Here is a 20,453-nt window from a genome sequence, read left to right as displayed (position 1 = left end):
CTCCCCGGAGCGGGGCGGCGGGGCGGGGCGGCCGTGCCTGGGGAGAGCGGTGGGACGATGCGGGGACTACCGGGCGGCAGCGGAGAGGGAAGAGGACCGGGCCTCCCGCGGGGGAGCCTTCCCCGCCACCGCCTCCGCCCGCGCAGCCCGCGCCGCCGGCGCCTACAAGTCCCGTCATGCCCCGCGCCGTCGCGGCCGCTGCCGTCGCGCCCCGTCCCCGCCGCCGCCGTTGCTCCCCGCCCACTGCCGGCGGCGCAAGCGCAGGGGAGGCGGCGTCCCGGGCAAGTCTCCCTAATGTAAGATGGTGGCCGGGCTGGCAGAGGAGCGCCCCGAGCTCGGAGATTACCCGTCTCTCGCGTAAAGGTCGTCGGAGCAGCCGCCCAAGCGCCCGGCCGGCCGCCGCCGCAGGTCCCGCCCTAGGAGCGTCGCTGCGGTTTTCTCCCCTTCGCTTCTCCTCTCTTTCCTCGCCGCCTCTCTCCTTCCCTCCCCACCCTTCTCCTCCTTCTCCCCTCGCCTCCTTTCCCGCACGCTCATCCACCCACCCACCCGCCCGCCCGCCCCCGCCGGCCCGGCCGCCGCCGCCGCGCCGGGCAGCGTGAGGGAGAGCCGCGCACACGCACCCCGGGCCGGGCAGGGAGGAGGAAGGCGGGTGAGTGCGAGCTGAAGGCCGGGCCGGGGAAGGAAGGAGGGAGGGAAGGAGAGGCGAGGAGGAGGAGGAGGAGGAGAGGGGGTGGGAGCCGGGCCGCTGTGACTACGAGAGCGCCGAGGCTTCGCTGGGACGGCGCAGGCCTCAGCCCACCCCCCGGTGCCAGCCCCGGCGGCGGGGGGGACGCGCCGGGCCGCTGCCGTGCCGGGAGGGCACCGGGCCGTGCGGGGCGGCGAGCGGGCGGCTCCTCCCCGGGGGTCGCCGGGGAAAGGGGCTCCCTCCGTGCCTCTGCCCGGGGGAGGCTCTATTTATTTCTGCCTTGCCGGCGCGGCGCGGGGAGCCCTTGGGCCGGGCCGGCCGGGGCCGCGGGGGGACAGTGCCCCCGGAGCCGCTCGCCTTGGCGGGGGAGGCCGGCGCGGCCGGGCGCGGGGATCGCGGCGTGATTCACTTAGGATTTGCGTGGAAATTTCCTCTCTTCCCTTCTTCCTCCTCCTCGGAGCCAGGCTCCATTTGTTCTTGTGATCTGCACTTTTTTTTTTTTTTTTTTTTTTTCCTGAGAGAGACAAACAGATGGTAAATGGCAGCCTCTTATTTTTGATGTTGTTTTGGATGGTCTGGGTAACCTCTCAAGATTTGTCTGTCAGTAAAATAACCGGTATGTAACTTTCCGTCTCCTGCTTGTAAAATACTAGAAGCTCTTTCCATTTTGTGCGTTAGCAGAAGCAAATGACAAGGCTGTGTATGGGCTCTCATCCTACTTCCAGCGACGGTCTTACAGCTCTTACCTGCCAGTCTGAAAGTGAGCTGCTGATGCCTTCGTCTGTACAGTAAAAGGGGAGGGAAGATATGCTAGATAACTATCTTAAAATGCTCCGTTACTGTGCCTGAAATGATTTAATTGTCCATGGCTTATATATTTGTGTCAGTATGGAAATATCAAGTATGTAGTTCATAGGAGAAGCAGCTCTCTAGAGCATATGTTAATATAAGCAAAACCAATCAGCGAGTTAAAGCTGTGGAAACTCTAGGCCTGCAAATGTTAGCTCACTCCTGAACAAAAGTTTTAGAAGTTAACGTTGCCCAGTCACATGTTTACTGAGTCTGTACAGATTTCTAACTCACTGCGTTTTAACTGTCTGTATTTCATTTTAGTTTTAATATGTTTCCGTTTAGGAGCATCCCTTTACTTTGACTTGATGTTCTTGTAAACGTGATGACTGGCACTAACAAAAGAGATACTCATGCCAAAAGATGAATATGAAGAAAAATTAAATTCCTTCTAGCCCCTTTCTCTTCCTGTTTAGAAAAAAAAAAAAAAGGAAAAGAAAGAGAAAAAAATAAAGTACAGGCTTATGAAGAGCAGAGAATAAAATAGCTGTTTGACTTGAGAGGTTGAATTATTTTCAGATGGCCTACAAATACTGAAATATACTTCTTTTTTCTTAGCATCTCTATAATAATGTAGTGAACTAGTTCATGGTCTAGGATTCAGATGTGCTGTACCTTAGGTTTTTGGAATTCTCTGGTAGTTTCCATTTCATAAACAAGATGAGCACATGCAGGCGTTTAGAAATGCTTGGTGGTTGAACTTGGCTGAATTGCAAACAAAGTTCATTCTGAAGGAAAGGATTGTTTTGGAAAGGGGGAATACAGTGATAAAATGATCTCTGCTTTTAACTTGCGTGTTTCTTCAGGTTCCTCTTTGTTAACTTTTAAAATGAGGAGTCTTGAAGGATCCTAACAGCTTTTCTCTTTACAGAGAAAAGGTGCCGAGTGCCCGTCGGAAATAGTGCTCTATTAATTTCTTGATACTTTTTCCTCAAAAACTGTGAGAACAGCTATATAATGCCCACTAAATAAAAGGCTTGGGTTAAAGAAGCTGGTGAGAGAATATATACAAGTATGTGGCTTTTTTGTTTAATTAAAATATTCATTATAAACAGATAATTCTCCTTCATGGCTGTTGTTCAGGAAAGTTAGGATATTCTTTGTGAGTGAAATGTTTTGAAATTACTGTGACCAGTATCTAAAGTATGGGCCCTGAAGGCTTAACTGTGGCAACTATTTATTTTTTAAAATTTTGCCTGCCTCTTTGAGAGATTGTTTCAGATAGTATAAGCACAGGTAACTGCTAAGTGGCTGATCATAGATTGCATCTTAGGCCTTGGACAACTGTATCAGTTGTTCTGGTAAGATAAGGCTGATCTATAGGCCTTACCACATGTTGGAAGGAAATTGCTTACTCAGCAAGACCGCTAGGATCAAGGGTTCTCAAACTTTCACATGGTGAATGGTGTCTTAGGATGTACAAACCACCTTTTGTCCCATTTGCAGTTGTGTACTATTGCTGAGATAGCTTGAGTAAGTGCATATATGCAAGACTGCACAACTTGCCTTGCTTTAATGTCTTGAATGTTTCAACTCTTTAAAAATGTTGATAGGTTCTTTGCTTTCCAGTGTGTATCTTTCTACCTGCTTTGTCCCGTTTTTTATTGGATAGAAACAGCAAGAGGAGTCAGAGCTCTATGAGTAAACAGCTGCCACCTCTCTGTCATCCCCCCTGCCCCTACTTCTGGTTCTTGGAGAGTTGTCCAGGAATTCATTCCTTTCAGGATATTGGTTAACATTTGTTAACATTTTAACAACTGTAAACACTTATCAGACTTGGAAAATGAAGTATAGCAGCAAATGGTTTGGCATGGCTTGAGATGCTGCTTAGACCTTCTGGTTCTTCCTGTAACAAATTGGGAGGGCAAATAACTATCTAGCTGGAAATAGGTATATAACCTCTGTAAGTAAAAGCATGTATGCATTTTTGCATTGGACTGTTTGGATAGTTAGGTGCATGTTTTCACTACACTAGATTTTGTTACGTCATACCAGAAGCTTATATGCTTGGTTTTGTGAGATGGCATTTTTCTTGTGCAAGCTTGAAAAAGGGGTCCTCATCATTTTCTTATTTCAAAATTGTATCAAGGATTCTACTGATTTAGTGAACATCCAGTATTCTTTCTTGCCTCTGGGTTAATGTTACTAGACTGGCTACGCCACCTTAAAGGAAAGAATTAGTGTTTAAACTGGTGATTTCCCCATAGTACTAAGATCAAGTAGGTTTTGTGGTGTGGTTTTTTTTTTGTTTTGTTTGTTTTCTTTCATTTCCCTTGGCTGTTTTAGGAATGTGACAGCTCCAAGTTATTTCTTGGAGGAGTCTATCATTTATGGAGTTCACAGTTTTTTTTCTAAACACACGTTCAAAATAATGCATTCATAAACTACTTTACATGCTTTAACAGTTTGAGGAAACATGCATCCAAAACCATCAAGAAAATACAAGCCAAGGTAATGTGCTCTGAAAGCTACGTGCTGTGTTTTTATTCTGGAGCAGGGTATTTTATTGCTAATTTAACGGTGATTAATCAGTCATTTGTATATTTTTATTTTAGGTACTTAATCAATTGCTGGTTTTCAAAAGGTGGGTTGGGGTCAGCATAAGGAGGATTTTTTCATCTTTTACTCACTGAGTTAGAAATAAAGGTGAATGTAGAGATCAAGCAAGTGTGCTACTGAACTTGGTGGAAAGGGAGCTTAGCTCTTGGCTGAGGCTTGTGCCCTGAGCAGCGCTGTCCACTTTTGATCACGTTCTGTTTTCTTGCATGGGGAGAAGGAAAAACTTCAACTGTCTGTGAGTGGCTTTCTAATATGCTGTGCCTTGTATGTAGTGGGTTTCAAGTGACTGCTGTATCTGATAAAAAGTAACTGTGCTTCTACTTGTGTTGGTGTGAGAAGGAGAGTACCGTGTTGTAGTAGAGGTCCTTGGACTGTCCCCTTCTGACAGTGTTTTTACTCATCACAGCTTGGCTGTCCTTGGTTGCTGAAAGGTAACATTGTAGTATCTTCTATTTGATTGCAAGTATTAATTATTATTCATAATTAGTTATTATAATAATTAATTATTAGCACTAGGAATCTCAAGTGGTGTTTTTGGTCATTGGGTTTTTTTAATTTGTTTTCCAAAGAGATGAAGTGGATAGAGAATCTGTAAAAATGTCATTGCATTTCCCTTTCTTGACTTTGAACTACTTCTAATGAAATCTTCAAATTCTGCAAAGAATCACAGGAGCTTTGTAAGAATGACCAAAAAAATGTGTTGGGAGCAAGTGTACTATAGTTTTACTATAGTGCTTCATTTCTGGTTTTACTTTGGTGCATTTTTAGGCCTTATTTTTGGTGGACTGAAACCTAATCTTGTTTCAGACTACTGAGCTCTAATCTCTCCCTTGTTTAACAGAAGGAGCATTTACTTTTTCCAGTGTGTATGTTCTTAAATGTTTTCTCCCACATAAGATTTGATACAGAAAAGCAGTAACTAAAAGAGTTAGCAATCTTGCTCATGGTAGGACAAAATACACTGCATAGGAAGACTTGCTACCAGTTTCCCAGCTTAATGCAGTGGAAGAGTGAGAAGCTGGGCAATTTGTTTCAGGAACGGAATTCAACAGATGAGGTTTATTTGAAAGCAGGCTACATGTTATGTTCAAAGTTTCTATTACTAGTGTAGATTTAATGTGAATCCTGTTTAAATGGTGTATATTCTAAATGGCAAGATCATGAGCTAAGACACCTGGAGTGTGAAATATTGTATTTGCAGGTGGAGTAATTTTATTTCTTCTAAACCCATCTCCTATTACATGTTACAATAACTTACCATCTTAAACAACAGAACCAACAAAAAAACCCCCAAAATACCCTAGAATTTGAGGAATGGTAAGAAGTATTTCAGTTATATTTGTATGTTCTTTGGAGCTGCCTACCTGAGGGTGTTTTGATAGTGGTAGAAGTTTTGATGAAGATAATATCCCAGATAGGCAAGCATGTGGTGTCTCTTCTTTAGAGTTTCTTGTTGTACAATACAGCCTATAAGCTTAGAAATATGGGATGGGGAAAGAAGTATGTAGGGGTAATCCCTGGATCTGTGGACACATTATTCAGCTACCTTTTTTTCTTTCTATAGCTTATTTCCAAATACAATGACTGGAGATAGGTATATGTAGCTACAGCTGTGTCTGTCAGTTAAAGACCTAAAGCTTTTATATGATCTGTAGAAATTACCTTGGGCTGTTGGATGTTGCAAAAATAGAAACTCTTCCCTCTCTTTGAATAGCTACTGCTTCATTACATGTGACTTTTTCCTTTTTCATTGAACGAAATCTAGAATTAGTCCTCAGTATCTCATTCATAAAAAATACCCTCTGAGAGCTCCTAAACTAACATAAAATGGAAGGCCAAAATTTGCTAGGTCAGAATTAGTGTTTATAGGTCAACTTGCCAGAGAGTTAATTTGAATGTGTTTCCCCCGATCGGTGGGAACTGTAGGGGCCCCTAAACTGCTGGAGCTCTGTTAAAAGCACTGGTCTGAATGAGAGAGGCCCAGTAGCGTTAATCCAATTTGTCTAGTGACTTAACGTTATTGCCATTTATCACATAACTGCTGCTCCTCTGAAGAAGCCTGCTAGCCTGTGCTTCTGTTGTTGTTTATCAAGTTGAATCCCTTTTCCTAAGAAGGTAAACTTTCCTTTTATGAAACTTCATCCTAGGTCAAGGAAGTTGTAACTGAGGAGTCATATTTGAGAAATCACAGCTTCTTCCCACCTTTGCAAGCTTCTCTTTGCTAATCCTTTCATTTAGTAAAGCATGTATTTTCCATATTAATGTTGTGGTTTCACAGTTATTGGCAGACTGGTTCTAGAACATCAGGTGGTAAGTCTGAAAGTAGAGGATGATCTCTGATTTTCTTTTACATAACTGTTAGTGTACGTTGAATACATGGAAAAACAACTGGGGAGTTTAAGGAAATACCAGGTTTTATACTCGTCAAGATGTCTTCTGCACATAGGTAGCATCGTATTCTGGCTGGATTACAGTTTAATTTTTGTCTTGAATATTAGTTAAAACTGTAAGCATGCTTTCAGGTAGATCAGTTCTTGTATTTTCACCAGTGTAGTGGCTTCCTGCTCTAAATGAGCTCTTTTAGAGCCATTAATGTCTTAGTTCTTTTGCTCATGGTCCCATTCTGATTTAACCTTGAGGCTTATGATTCCCTGGGGGTGGGGCAGTGTCATACCTTGTGTGAGAACTCTTGCTCTGGTTACTACTATATAAATACATAGCACAGTGAAACTTGGTAAGAACCAGCTGTGTTGTGTGACCATATGACTCTCACAGTGTTAAGAAAACACTGTACCTTGGGCAGAAACTGCTTAGAATTAGTTCTGTAGACAACATCATCTTTTTCTGTGAAATGAGATAACTGCTTTCAAGTTCTGTGATCAAAAAGGGAACACCATACAGCCATCTTTATAAGGAAGCTTGTGGTGGCATGGCTTTTTTTTTTTTGAGCTTAGTTCTATAGTGTATAATTAAAATTAAGCCTCAGAAAACAAGCACTTAGAAGTAAAATGCTAATTCTCTTTCTACTAATAATTAATACCAGTTATTATGAGTCTTTTAAAATTCTTTGCACATAAATATATTTGTGTATATTAAAGTATTGAGTAGGGGTGAAGCAAAATTTGTTATAAAACAAATCTAATTTGGTAGGATGAGGTGAGAGAGGCAAGTTCTGTAGTCACCCATGTTTAATAAATGAGCCACTTACTGGTTGAGAGGCGCAACCAGCTGCTCTTTCTGCTGTATTCGGTGTGTGCTGACTATGAACGTGTGGTGAAGGTAACTTCTACAGAGGTGTAGTGCAGCATCTTTTGGCAGTACCATTTTTTTCTGAGACTCACAATGGACTCAGGAGACATCCTAGTATATGGAAGTAGAAGAATGGTGATGGATTCAGTGTCACTTTCTGTTTTTGTTTTGGTAAATATAAAACCAGATATTAGTGAGCAACCCCTCAAACAGAGCTTATATCAACATGTTTCTGAAGTCTACTTAATGTTGTCTTAATTTCGTAATTTTTTTTGGTTTTTTTTTTTTATAATAAACTTAAATCTAATAGCCAGTTCTTCATTCTCTTCAGGCAGTTATTTGAATTTTATATGGGTTCTGGTTAGTTTCACTCTCACATGGGCTTAGGGTTCCCTGAAGGAACTGCATTCAGCTGCTCTTAATCAGTAAAAACTTAGAGCTGTCTCTGTGAGTATTAAAAAGTCACAGCATTTAAAGGATATGCTGAGCAAGTCCACTTGCAGTCCATTTGAACTTCCATGGTTTTTATAGCATGTATTTGTCATAGTCTGACAGTTTATTTGTTTGGGATCTAATGCAGTGCTTTGTACATAGCAAATGAGTCCATAACTTCACCTGCCTGAGTGAATGCAGCTTCATGTAGTTGAGGTAGCATTAGAAGGAATTTATCTAAAACAAATACTACACATCTCACTTAAGTTTGTGGAAGCTGATGCACTGCTTTTGAGGATTTTACTAGGTTGATTTTATTTAGATTACTACATTAGTTTTCCCTTTCTGCCCAGCCTTTAAAAAAAATTACCTCAAACTATTACCCCAAGCTACTTCTTGATCTTCTCCCCCCTTTTTTTTTTTCTTTTTAAGACAATTGCTTTGTATATGACTGTCTGTAGAATTTGTTTGCTACAGCGTATAGGTTAATCTTCAAGCAGTTATGTTCTGTTCTGCATTGAGATAAAGGTACTTCCCTGAATGCAGATCCTAATCTTTTTCAACTCCGTTGTTTGTAGCAAATGTGTATTTCCCTGAAAAGCAGAAGCAGAAGGTTGTAGCTTTACAACCTGGTACATGTGTACCAGATACATGGGATTTGGGATTTATGATGTGAGTAAATATTGGCTAAAATTACCTTCCTGGATTTCTAGCCAGGTATGTGGAGTGAGTGATAGAAAGATTCTTCCATCCTCTGAAGTTTTCTTTTGCTTCTAGTTTAAACATTTGAACTGTGGTTTGCATCTTGAAATAAAACTCAATTTTTTGCAAATACAAAACAGATGTCTACAGTAATGCTGCAACTTACTTTGACCAGTTTTAGACTTGAGTATGTGTACATGGTTATGCCTTGTTGTTGATTTGGGAATCCTTAAAACTTTCTAGTTTCATCCTGTTGGGGACTCAACCTTCACTTTAGGGCAGTGATTCAAGATTTTTCTCTGGAGTCTTTGAATTCGTATGTTTAGGTATAATAACCATCAACTTCGGAGTAATTTGGTCATCCCTAAATTCTGCACCAAAGGAATGGAGCTTAATTCCTTGTAAGGTAACTTTTTCCCTTGGGTAGTCTTGTGATTGTAGTTTCCACCTTTATCTTCATTTGCATAGATTTTAGAATTTCTTCTGTCTGATAAAAGTGAACCATAATCGGTAGTTTCTGGGAGTTGTTGCCTAAAATACTTAGACTTATAGGTCTGAGCTCTGCTTTGTACTGATTTTTTGTTATGACGGCAATCTTGTTGGCTAAATAACGTTGAATTAAGTGTAATCTTCTGCCTTCTCAAAGGGATATTTTACAGGAACTGCAGTGCATGCTGAAGTAGTAGAAAGGCAGGGAATGAAGTAGCTACTTCTGAAGTGAATTTTCATCTGCGATTCTTAATGTTTCCCCTTGTCCCAGTACTGTCTTCAGGGTGTGTAAGGTTCTGAAATACAAACCATAAAAAAGTGAGTATGGAAGAAACATTTAGGTTCTTTTGTTCTATTTTCCAGCTCTATATGTACGGGATAATATTTTTTGTTGGTTTTTTTTTTTCTTTGTTTGTTTTTTGTTTATTTTGTTTTCCCCACAAAGTAAAATTCTAAGTGTTCTCTTTAGAAGCAAACAATAATCCCTGAAGTGTTACAGAGTGTGACTGTGACATAGTAGACATTTATACTATCTTCTGTTGACACAGATGCTAGTGAATCTTTCTGAAGCAGAGGAGATACTTTTTTGTCTTGAATTATATGTTACAGAACTCCAGATTTTAGAGAAGCTTCACCCTTTGCCATTTTAAGCCAGAGGCCTGATTTCTACCACCTCCTTGATAGTGCCACAAATTTGGATACAGGACATGTGCTAAATTTGCAATTAATGTTACCTTCCAGATATACATCAAGAAAGCTGAAATGCTTCACTCATACTTTTCCGATAGGCTTTGCAGTTACCAGCCACAGGGGTTAATGCTTTAATTGTTTGTGCGCTCTTGAAAAATTCTAAGTACCTCAGTATAGATGTTGTGTCTCTTTAATATGCGTAAGCCCATTTCTACTTTAAACTTCTGTTGTAACTTTACAGTTCCACTGTACCACGTGAATTTATACACTAAGACTGTTATATTGTGCAACTGCTGTCTTCATCCTGCAGAATTGTTTTAATAAACTAAATTGTTTGCATCTAATATTGCAAATATAGACTTGGCTCTCTAGTTTAAGTATACTCTGTAATTTCATTATAGTCGATAGATCTATTCCACTGGGTAAAGTTTACTACTTAAATGTTTGTGGGATCAAGGCCTTAATTTCTGGTATTTTATTTTTCTGTCTTGAGCACTGCCTAAATGCGATTAGGTTCTAATGCACTGCTATGTTGCCTTAGGCTTAAAATGGAAATTACAGGGAAGTTCATAGAATGGTTTGGTTTGGAAGGAACCATAAAGATCATATAGTTACAATTGCCCTGCATGGGCAGGGATACCTTCCACTAGACCAAGTTGCTCAAAGCCCCATCCAACCTGACCTTGACACCTCCAGGGATGGGCGCATCCACAGCTTCTCTGAGCAGCCTGTTCCGATGTCTCACCACCTTCGCAGTAAAGAGCTTCTTCCTAATAGCTAATCTAAATCTGCCCGCTTTCAGTTTAAAACCATTGCCCCTTACTCTATCACTACATTGCCCTATTCTATCACTACATTCCCCTGTAGTCGCCCCTGCCACCACTCCCCACGAAAAAAGGGCTGGCACACATCTCAGTTTACTTCACATCTCCTAGCAGTAGTCTTTGGATATCTCTCTCCTTCACTCCTTTTCCTCCTGTCTCTGGAAATCATTAACTGACTAGTCATGACATGGATTTTCCAGTAGTTAACAATACCTGATGTTACTTACTTCACCAAAGAGTGAAGAATCTGTGTCTGGAGAGCTGATACTGTCCTGAAATATCTTGCAATTAGCCTGATAAGTAACTTTGTAGGACTGGATAGAGGATTGGGAAAACTGATTTAGGAACTTTGTTTGTAATTGTCTGTAGGACATAAAACCTTACCAGAAATTTACTTCACACACTGGAGTATTTGTGTCTTTTGTTAATGTCTTTCACATTTTTAATAACAACTTAATGGTTTAGACAGCAGCTCTAGTAGTGTACTCTTGTTTTCCTTCCTGATACTTTTCTGATGTTCATACCTAGAGATTTTTTTGTTTGTTTTCCTTCCTTCACTTCTGACATCTTTACTTCTTCCTGTGTATCCAAGTGAGTGTGTGTGTGTATACATATAAAAGCCTGTAAAATGTCTTTTCTGTTCAGCACAACTTTGTGTGGATTTTTTAGAAGTTCTTCCATTACTTTATTTCTAGTTTAGAAACAGAGGTACAGGCTGAAAAGGAGATGCTCTCTTTAGCTTTGGGGGAGGAGAGGTTATGGTGAGCCTAGAAAGGTAGCATAGGACTCATTTCAGCTCGTACTAGAACAGGTTTTAGTAAGAGGTCTTAGCTCCTGCAGTTGTATCTGGGGAAGTGCTGGGATGAGGATCAAAAGCCACTCTGAATCAAAACTTTGCATTGTAATGGAAGACTTTAAGTGTATGATATCCATATGAGAAGTAAAAGTTTGCTAAAATTCTACAGGCTGTTAGGGAGTGCGTTTTCAGTCTGTAGAAGAGAAGGCTTTGGGAAGGAGGGGGAACTAATAGTAGCCTCCTGGTACCTATCCTGCTATTGAGAATACTGAGCCAGGCTCTTTATAGCACTGTGTGGAAGACAAGCAAGAGACAGCAGGCATGCTTTAAATTCAAAGCATGAATTTAAGAAGAATGTGTTTGGCCATGGAGTGGGACGATCGCTGGTGGTTCTATAGTGTCCATCCTTGGATATTTTGATGCTCAACTGGATAAAACCTTGATTAATCTAGACTAATCTTGCTAACCTTGCTTTGAGTAAGGAGTTGACTAGACAACCCTAGAAATCCTTTCCAACTAGAATTATTTTATGATTCTGTAGCAAAAAATGTAAAAATCCTCAACTTCATTAGTATAAACTTGTCCACTTTAGAGCTTGAAACTTAAAATATCAGTAATACACTGATATTAAAACCCTTAATGTAGATTGTGTGGCTTCAGTGGAAATGCAGGAAGGTTGTTAAATCTACGTGTGTAATATGGAAAAGTGCTGAATCTTTTGCACAGTCAAAGGATGGTTGTTTTCCTTAAAGCTCGAGGTGGTTACTTAAAAATCCAGTGATGAAATTCTCAGAAGTGAAGGAACTTTCCCATACACTGTCCATGGTACTGCAGGTATTCTAGTAAGAACAGTTTAGTATCGAAGTTGGGTTTTTGTTTGTGGATATTTTTCTTCCTCTCTCTTGTAAAGGTTTTTCTTTTTGTTTGTTCTTCAGGCTAGATACTTATGTTCAAAGCCTCAGGAATAGTAATGGAGGTGTGCGTGGCAAATTGCTCATTTCTGTACTTGTCTCTGTGAAGAGCAGGAAAAACAGACTTTGCTTCTGTTGGCTAAAATGCACAATTTTGTAGTAGATAATCGAGAGTAATTTCTGCAATTTGTAGCTGCAAGTATCCTGTAATTTGTCTTATGACATAACTTAGTCTCAGTTTTCTGCTTAAACTAAGACCTTTCTAGTGATCAGAAAGATTATGAATAGAGTCCCAAATGAAAGATAAAATTAGATTTTTAAACAGTGTTATGTCTGCGTTGCCTCTTAGAAGAATGCAGACAGTGATGGAAATCTGGCCCTGGCACCCAGATTTTGGGTTCTTCATCTTTGCACTGTACCTATGGATAGAGTCCTTTACACTAGTTATTCTAGATTTCACAGGTATTCTTTCTCAAGCCCAATTTTGTTTGGGTAACTAGAAAAGTGTTTTTAAACTAACCCTTTGTTATGGTGATACTGCTGTTAGATGAAAGCTGAAGGATGTAATTTTTCAATACCTTAGTACTTGTATTTCCTTTTAAAAACAAAACACTGGTTTTGTTTTTAATAATCCTCACTCTTTGGCTCTTGTGATGGTTTAATGGCATTGGCAGACTAAAGCTAATTAAGAATTGGTGGACTGATAAAGCTGTTTGTAAACTATTCAATACCTTTATAGAATGCTGTAAAAGTAATATTCTTCAGCTCTTTGTCAGTCAAATTTAGCAGCAGTGATATAAATAATCATAAATGTATACCTTAATTCTGGCCAGGAGGAAGGCAAAGGTAGTTCATTCTTCCCATTGACCTTTTTTGGCATGTCCCCGTAACCAGTAACTTAGTGTGTTGTGAGCAAACTGTGGGTATGGGAAACCTGAACTGTAGCTGACAGGTATTGTAAGTAGTTTACATGTCATGGTCACCACTAATCCTCAACTAGGCTTAGGTGTTGACTGAAAGGGTCAGACTTCTAAAATATTCAGTGATTACTGGAGAGGTAGTGCTCTGCAAACAATGTAATTTTGGCATTCTGCTCTAAGAAGAGCAGAAAAGATGGATAGGCTCTTTACCTAAATGTATAATTTATTTTTTTTTCTTGGAAATGTTGAATATAACAGTACCTTTTCTGTTGTTGTGCATTGTTGCAGTTTGCCCCGTGTGTAATTTATTAGTGAATTACATTTAGTACTTTACTGTTGCTTGATATATTGAAAATAACATTTAAACAACATTGCCCTTCTCCATCTAAAAATACAAGTGTAATGTTTATCTTGAGTAAGATTTTTGAAGGATAGAGGGGGAATGTTACTTATACCATGTAAGTAATTCTGCATCATAGTCCTTTTATAGGTAGTAACTATAAGAGTACTATTCTGAAAGACAAAATGCCCTTTAAAAGTTGAAAAAACTTGAGAAGCAGACTGTATATGTTTTGTGGAGAGCAGTGAACTTAAGCTTTTTTCAGTTTAAGCTTTTGTTAGTTAATGTGTTTTTTTTTTCTGTTCAAAGTGTGTTGTAACCAATTCTAGCAGTTTGTGACTGCAGCTTTGCCTAAAATACTTGGCATTGTTACATACCTGAATGTAATGAATGTTGCCACCTATACCCCAAATTTATATTGAAATGTGAGAAAAAGACTAAGTGTAAGTTTTGTAAACATGCTTAAATAGGAAGTAAACATAGTTGAGATGTTCAGCAACCATAATACTGTCTGTTAGAGACACCCTATTATGACTGTATAATAGATACTTCAGGGAATTTTTTGATTCCTTTTAAAGTGATGCAAGATGCTTATTTTACTGCTCAAGTATAGTATGCTGAAGGTTATATTTTTCTCCTACCTTGTCTGAGGAAACTTTGGTATAGTGGGTAACTTACTATAGTTTTTCTTCTGAAAGTATCTTTAAAGACCTCTTCTACCCTCTCCCAAATGTAGCTATTGGTTTCCTCTGCTATGCCTTAGTGCATCTTAATTTAATTTCGAAATGACCATGCTTCTCCTCTTGCTGTTTGCTGAGAATAACAAGGTTGACTATTAATTTTAATTCTTATTCACCCCTAAGAACAACTTTAAAATTAATTTCACAAGTTTCTCTAATTCTGCTGAAAATTTGGGACATCAGAGCTTGAGATCCAGTGCTGAATTTGGAAGTGTCGGATTTTGTCATCCTGTCCCTTTGTGCAAGGTGAGGGATGCAGAAGTACTATCTTGTTGAATACAGAGATTTTATCTTATATTCAGCCACCATGTATAATTAATGGGTATGCTGGTCTAACACAAGATGCTATCTCAGCCTACAAACCTTGTGGCTGCTTTGGAGTAGGAGGAATGCAGGAGCGTATGAGAGGCACAGGGATGTGGCTGCTCCATCTTCAGCAGTCTCAGGAGTCCACAGAGGTGCACAGTGCTAGAAGGAAAACAAGTTTTCATTTCCTCTGTGCTCGCTCTCATCTTCTCTTGTGACTGTCCTTGATCCATGTCTTGCCATTTAAGAAAAGTTGCGGTGGGGATGTGCTTTGTCTTTGGTACTGATACATCTATGTTCAGGTGTAACAAAGTGACTTGTAACTTGATGTTGAAAACCTTAATTTTGTGTAGTGATATCTTACACTGTTTTATATGCTATGATCTTAATCTAGAGAGAATATTCTCTGTGTTCTCACGTTATTAATCTTATGCATAGCCATTTGTCTCCAGGAATTTAAAAATCCTTTGGCTGTAAATGTCCCCTTAAAAGTGTTTAGAACATTTTTCAGGCTTTCATTGAAACGACTTTCCTATGAAAGTCGAAAAACTAAACTGGAATATTCATTAAAAGATTATTTCTGGGAATTAGTACTTTACCTTCACACTCCTTGCAGGGGAGAAATAACGTTAATTCTGTGTGTTTTTAATTTGGAGCTCTTGCCATGCAGAGAAGACTGCGAACCTTGCAGCTGCTGTAATCTGTAACCCTCAGGAATGGGGCAGTGGGAAGCCAGTCCCTGCTGCTCATGTCAGGCTGTTTTCCTTCTGGGAGAGGATGTTGCTTTTCTGTTACTCTCTGACTTGTGATTTCTTCTCTGCACTACCTACTCCACCCAGTGAGCACTTCATTCCAGAGGGTCTGAGAATTGAGTTGCTGATGTTCCAGCAGAAGCAGGAATCCTTCATCCATTTCCAAAGGCTTGGTGTTTGTATGAGAGCTGGGAATTCATCTGTCTGACATTCTAGTGTAATGTTGGGAATGATGATGTAGTTGAGGCATGATACATAACGAAGTTTTAATAAACAGAGGGAAAACAAAAAATGCAAGGGGGCGGGGGGTGAGGAAGAAAAAACCAAAAGCCAAAGGTGCTGTTTATTTATCCTGACTATTCCGTGCTAGCTGTTATTGCCTTGTTAATGCTTTATGGACAATCTGAACTACCTGTGTCTTTATGTGCATTATGTTATCAATTAAAACTCTTTAACATCTGATTTACCTGTCTATGCACAATACTGATCACAAGCCTTTTCTATTACTAGTAGCTAAGGAGAAAACACTAATCTGCTTTTCAAAGACCATGTTCCCTCTTAAAAAGAAGATAAAATCTGTGTTATTTTATTGAGCTAGAGGAGCAAAGACTGTCGTGTTGTGGTCTGTACAGATAATTTTATGCCTTCTTCATTACTGTATGAATCTGGCCCTTATGCAGATGGGTATTAAAAGAACTTGGAACATGTAGCCTGTTCTTTGTGAGGTGGCTGCAGCACTTGTCAGGAAGCAGATAACTGGTGTGCCATGTCCCTGAATAATACGATACTCCCTCTCCAAGTCTCCAGGAAAGATGCTTCTAGAATTTTGCTGTTTACTAGATAAATGTTGAGAACTGTCTTTTTAAAACCCAGGGAAGTAAGTCTGTGGTGTGGTGAATTGGCATTAATTTGCAAGTAGACATTTCTATCCGAGACAGTGAAACTACTCCACTCTAATGTAGAAGCATTAATAAGGGTTTTCTGGTTGCTCTTTAAAACATTAAATTACTATTCAGCACCTTGCAGATGAAGACTAAACCACACTGTAAAGTTTCTGTTACAAATTCATAATCACACACACTAACCCACACAAAAGTGGTAGTGCAATATGACCCATTGTTTTCTTATTTCTGCACGCACATTTTAAATGGAGCTTCTGTGGTTTTAAGACTAATTCTGGAAGTCTTTCTCATTAAATTAAGCTTCAGGCTTAACTGTTCTCCTAAAGCAAATATAGTGTGTCAGATAACACTATCTGTTGTGCACTTAATGCACACAATAAGCATAAATGTAAACCCCACACATTTGTATTTCATTTTAGTTCATTATTACTCAGCTTCCTGATTCCAAGACCCTAGAAATTCTGAACACTTAACACAGTAGACTGAGTGGATTCTTTTTCTTGTTGAATGCAACTGCTGAGCTGATTCATGTTTATTTGCATATTAATATTTCAAATACCTTGATTAGTGGGAGTGTGTGGCTGTTTATAATAGCTGTGTATGCTGTTTTCCCTTATAAAACTACTTGCTTCTCTAAACCAGAAATTTCAGTTTTTAGGAATCAATTTTAGGATATGTGTGAATAATGCTATAGTTATGTCCAAGACTCAAATATCATAAAGATTGCCAAGTGGAATGTCTTTATGAATAGAGACCGACATTGTCAGAAGAGTAGTCATAAATGGTTGAACTCTGAAAACTGAAGGGCAAGCGTCAATGACAGCACATCTCAAATAGGTGATGGTAGCATGGGAAAAGCGTGTTGTTCTGTTGCTTGCTGGATTCTGTTCTCAGGGGTCTTGTGCAGCATGTCCAGACTAATGTACAGCTTTGTCCTGAGGAGCTGCTGAACTTGGCCTGGCCTTCTACAAGAATGAGGGAAAGTAAGGGTGCAGCTGCTTCTTGGTTCTGTATCACCTGAATTCAGGAATTACTGTTCAGATGTGTGTGATAGATTGTATGGCTGCTTTTAGCATGAGCCTTGTTTGGAGTGTAGTGCTTGTTCGGATTGCTCTTTGGTGCTAATGACTTTCAGAATAAAGCACCTGATAATCTTCATTTTTTTTAAATAAATGCCTGCAGCTTTTATTATTCCTGGATGGCCTGGATAGATTTCTATATGGGTTCATCTTCTCTGGAAAGGAATGCTAGGAAAGTCTCCCTGAGACAATAGAGACCCCTTTCTCCTGTGGCCAATGTCTTGAAAGAGAAAAGAGCGTTCTGCTCAAAGGCTTACAAAGGATTGCCACACCAGTTAAGAAACTAAAATGTTCTTCCTGCATTTAATCTTTTAGACCTACTACTTCGAACTTCTCTCGAATCTCGGCACCAGACTTTTCATCTAGAGAGAATCATGATGTTTCTGGCACTGTTTTACACTGAGGGCTTTGGTGCTGGCCATGCAGAGTCCGGAACTGGAACAGATCACAGTAGACAAATTTTTAGATTGTCACTGAGAGTGGAGAAACTTGGAGAAAATATAAGGGTACAGTAAAAAAAAAAAAAAAAAAATTCCTAATTTGAGACACTAACATCTCTACCCTTACACTGTTACTAGTGGAAGACAGCTGTGTTTCTTCTTGTGCTCCTTCCCTTAGGATGTAAAAGGTCTGTGATAATCAAGCCAGAGGATTTTCAGAGGGAGTTACAGCTTTTCAGAGAAGTGATGCTGGCATACCTAGTGGCTTTTGGATTGTGGGTGGGTGTGGGATTTTTTCCCCCACTTGCTTTTTTTTTTTTTAATGCTTCCACAGTCTTTAATCGTAGTAGCTTGGATAGTATGAAACATTAATGCAGTAAACTGCCTTTTGCAAATGTGAAGATCTCAACTTCTAGGGAAGGCTACAGGGCAAATTCATCCAGCTTAGTTTGTAGAAAGGTAAAAAATATTTTGAAAGGGCATACAGTTTTTATTGTGGTCTAAACATTGAGCTTCCTAAGCCTATTTGCATCAGTCTCTAATGCAATTAAGGAGTTACAGATTTCCAGGTATGGAACATACTTTCTGATATAGTCCGAAAGTTGACTTGAGATATATGGGGCTGTTACACCTGACATTGGTATGAGATTTTGTGTTGTAGTTTCAAATAGTAGTTGCTTCAGTAGCAGCCTAGGCATTCAATAACCATAGAGAATATGTTCTCCTTACAAACACATGGTTTTCTTCGTTTGCTCTTGGAGTCCTATCTCTGGAAAAACCCATGGTGTTTTCTTGTGAGGTGACAGTTACTACAGTCATCTCAGCTTTGTAGTTTACCACCAGCCCTCTGAATTCCCCTTCTGCAAGACACGGTCTGTAGGCATATGTGATACCTCCTTTATGTCTGAGGCGATGGTTGAGCACAATGGACCTTGTTTAGAAGTGACTGATTCTTCTGTAAAACAAACTGCACAAACAGCCTACACCTCGGAGTAATATGCCTGACTTGCAAGATTTAATGTTGCTATTTCAGTGTATAGGTGCATTGTGGAAAGGCAAGGAAACAACCTCACCCTGATTCAAGGTGCTGTTTCGCTGCTGGGTCTAACTGCAACCTCTTAAATGTTTAAGCAAAATACTTCTATACAGATTTGCCTTGTTGAGGAAATTCTGTGATACTTCTCTATAGCGTTTTCCTGTAAATGAAAAGTTTTGGAATGCATTGAATTAATTCTTGGAGTTGTGGCTCTGCGTTGTGATTTGTGGTTTTTCTTCCCAAGTTCCTTGGTCCATCCTGGAGTCTGGCCCATGCCTCAGATCCTGAAGATTTAGATAGTCTGGTTGCCTGTGACAACCTGCTTCCTCTGCTTTATACTTGTGATGGAAGAATAAGATGAAGACAAGCTTACTCTGGCAGGTAACCAGAGGAATCACTGGGATACAGGCTTTTGTAACTTGGTTGCCATTTACTTTATCCTATTGTGAAGTCCAGCCCTAAATTTGCCATAGTCAGATTGAACTCTTCATTTGAACAAATGCATGATTAATTTTCTTCTTGGAAACCTTATTCAAGGTAAATTGAGTATGTGTGAATTTAAACTCCAGAAAACGTTTGAGGATGATCTTTTTCTACCTAGTGGGAATTTGGATGTGGTAAGATTTGCTACCAGTTGATAAACAGGGACCCTGCTGGAGGCTGCTCAGATTTGGCTTATGTAGCCTCTTTTTGTTTTTCCCTTTATGTTTCCCATGTAGCAATACCTGTAATTCTTTGCAGCTGAGCTCTATTTTTATGCTGCTCTTTTCTAGAATTGTCTTCAATCACTCTTTAGGTTAAAACTGTACTATGACATTGAAAGCTATTTGCTGATGAGGAGGTTCAGCACCAATGTAAAAAATGGGAGGGTCCTTCTAACCAGGCAACATGAGACCATGAAATCTACTGACTGTAGATTAATTGCTTCTTTTTCTTCAAATGATTAAGATTTGAGTGATGACAAATACTACAGGTTATGTATTATAGTACATTAGTAGCTAGGCTTGCCTGCGGCTGATATCAGTGTGTCAAGAAACAGAAGTTTTGTTTATAATAACAAGTAAACAAAAAATAGTGTGGTTGCAAGCAGCTTGTTCCAAGTGATCTGAGCTGTAGGTAAGTTAATCTTTTCTATGAATGCTGAAGATTTGGAGCTGGGTTATAGCTTTTTTGTGTAATATTGTTCAAGTAATACTACAGAAACAGCTCTGTACTCCCACTTTGAGTAGATTAAACCAACCTTGATCTAATGTCTTCCTCAAATTTTTTATCAGTTGCAAAATTCTAGAAAAGCCTACTTATAGACAGTAAATACATTAGTGATATGACTGTTTCTCCATCGTAGTACCTGGTATCATTGGACACAACTGCTTTCTGCTGTAGATTTGCTCATGATGCCTTTTAAAGGCTTGTAACTGAAAGTATTTCTAGACATCAGGGAGTTCTAGGAGCTTCAGGTAGTACCTGTAGTGTGAAAATAAAAGTGGTGCAGCTGTGATTCCTGCTCATGTAGTGTTTGAGTGGTACCTGGCAGATGCAAAGATTTGTAACATGAAATTAGGTTCTCAAAGGTTTTGTTGATAAAAAATTGTGGAATATTTATCAGCAGTTCAACATAATTTCCTGATGTGCTTCTGCGAAGAGCTCTGAAATTTCAGTGTGTGTATATCTGTTGCCTGGCTAACTGCTGGTAACCAGCTTTGGGACTTCTAATGATTTTAGGTAGTGAGAACTTTTAAGTTAAACATGGAA

General features: G+C 39.7%; 1 protein-coding gene across 8 annotated transcripts in view; it reads left to right on the top strand.

The window, feature by feature from the left end:
* Positions 1-272: 272 nt before the first annotated feature.
* CNOT4 (CCR4-NOT transcription complex subunit 4) overlaps positions 273-20,453 on the top strand; it is an 80,758-nt gene continuing 60,577 nt past the window's right edge. For 3 of the 8 annotated variants that reach the window (XM_051629183.1, XM_051629176.1, XM_051629193.1), the window contains exon 1: positions 274-649. The gene's annotated coding sequence lies outside the window, so the exon portion shown is untranslated. Of the gene's footprint in view, positions 650-20,453 lie in introns of all 8 variants that reach the window. The other 5 variants (XM_051629168.1, XM_051629149.1, XM_051629212.1 and 2 more) reach the window with 3 other exon arrangements.

The sequence above is a fragment of the Apus apus genome, chromosome 1, assembly GCF_020740795.1.
Source record: "Apus apus isolate bApuApu2 chromosome 1, bApuApu2.pri.cur, whole genome shotgun sequence".
In the NCBI taxonomy this organism is placed as follows: domain Eukaryota; kingdom Metazoa; phylum Chordata; class Aves; order Apodiformes; family Apodidae; genus Apus; species Apus apus.
This window is presented reverse-complemented; position numbering and strand designations above follow the sequence as displayed.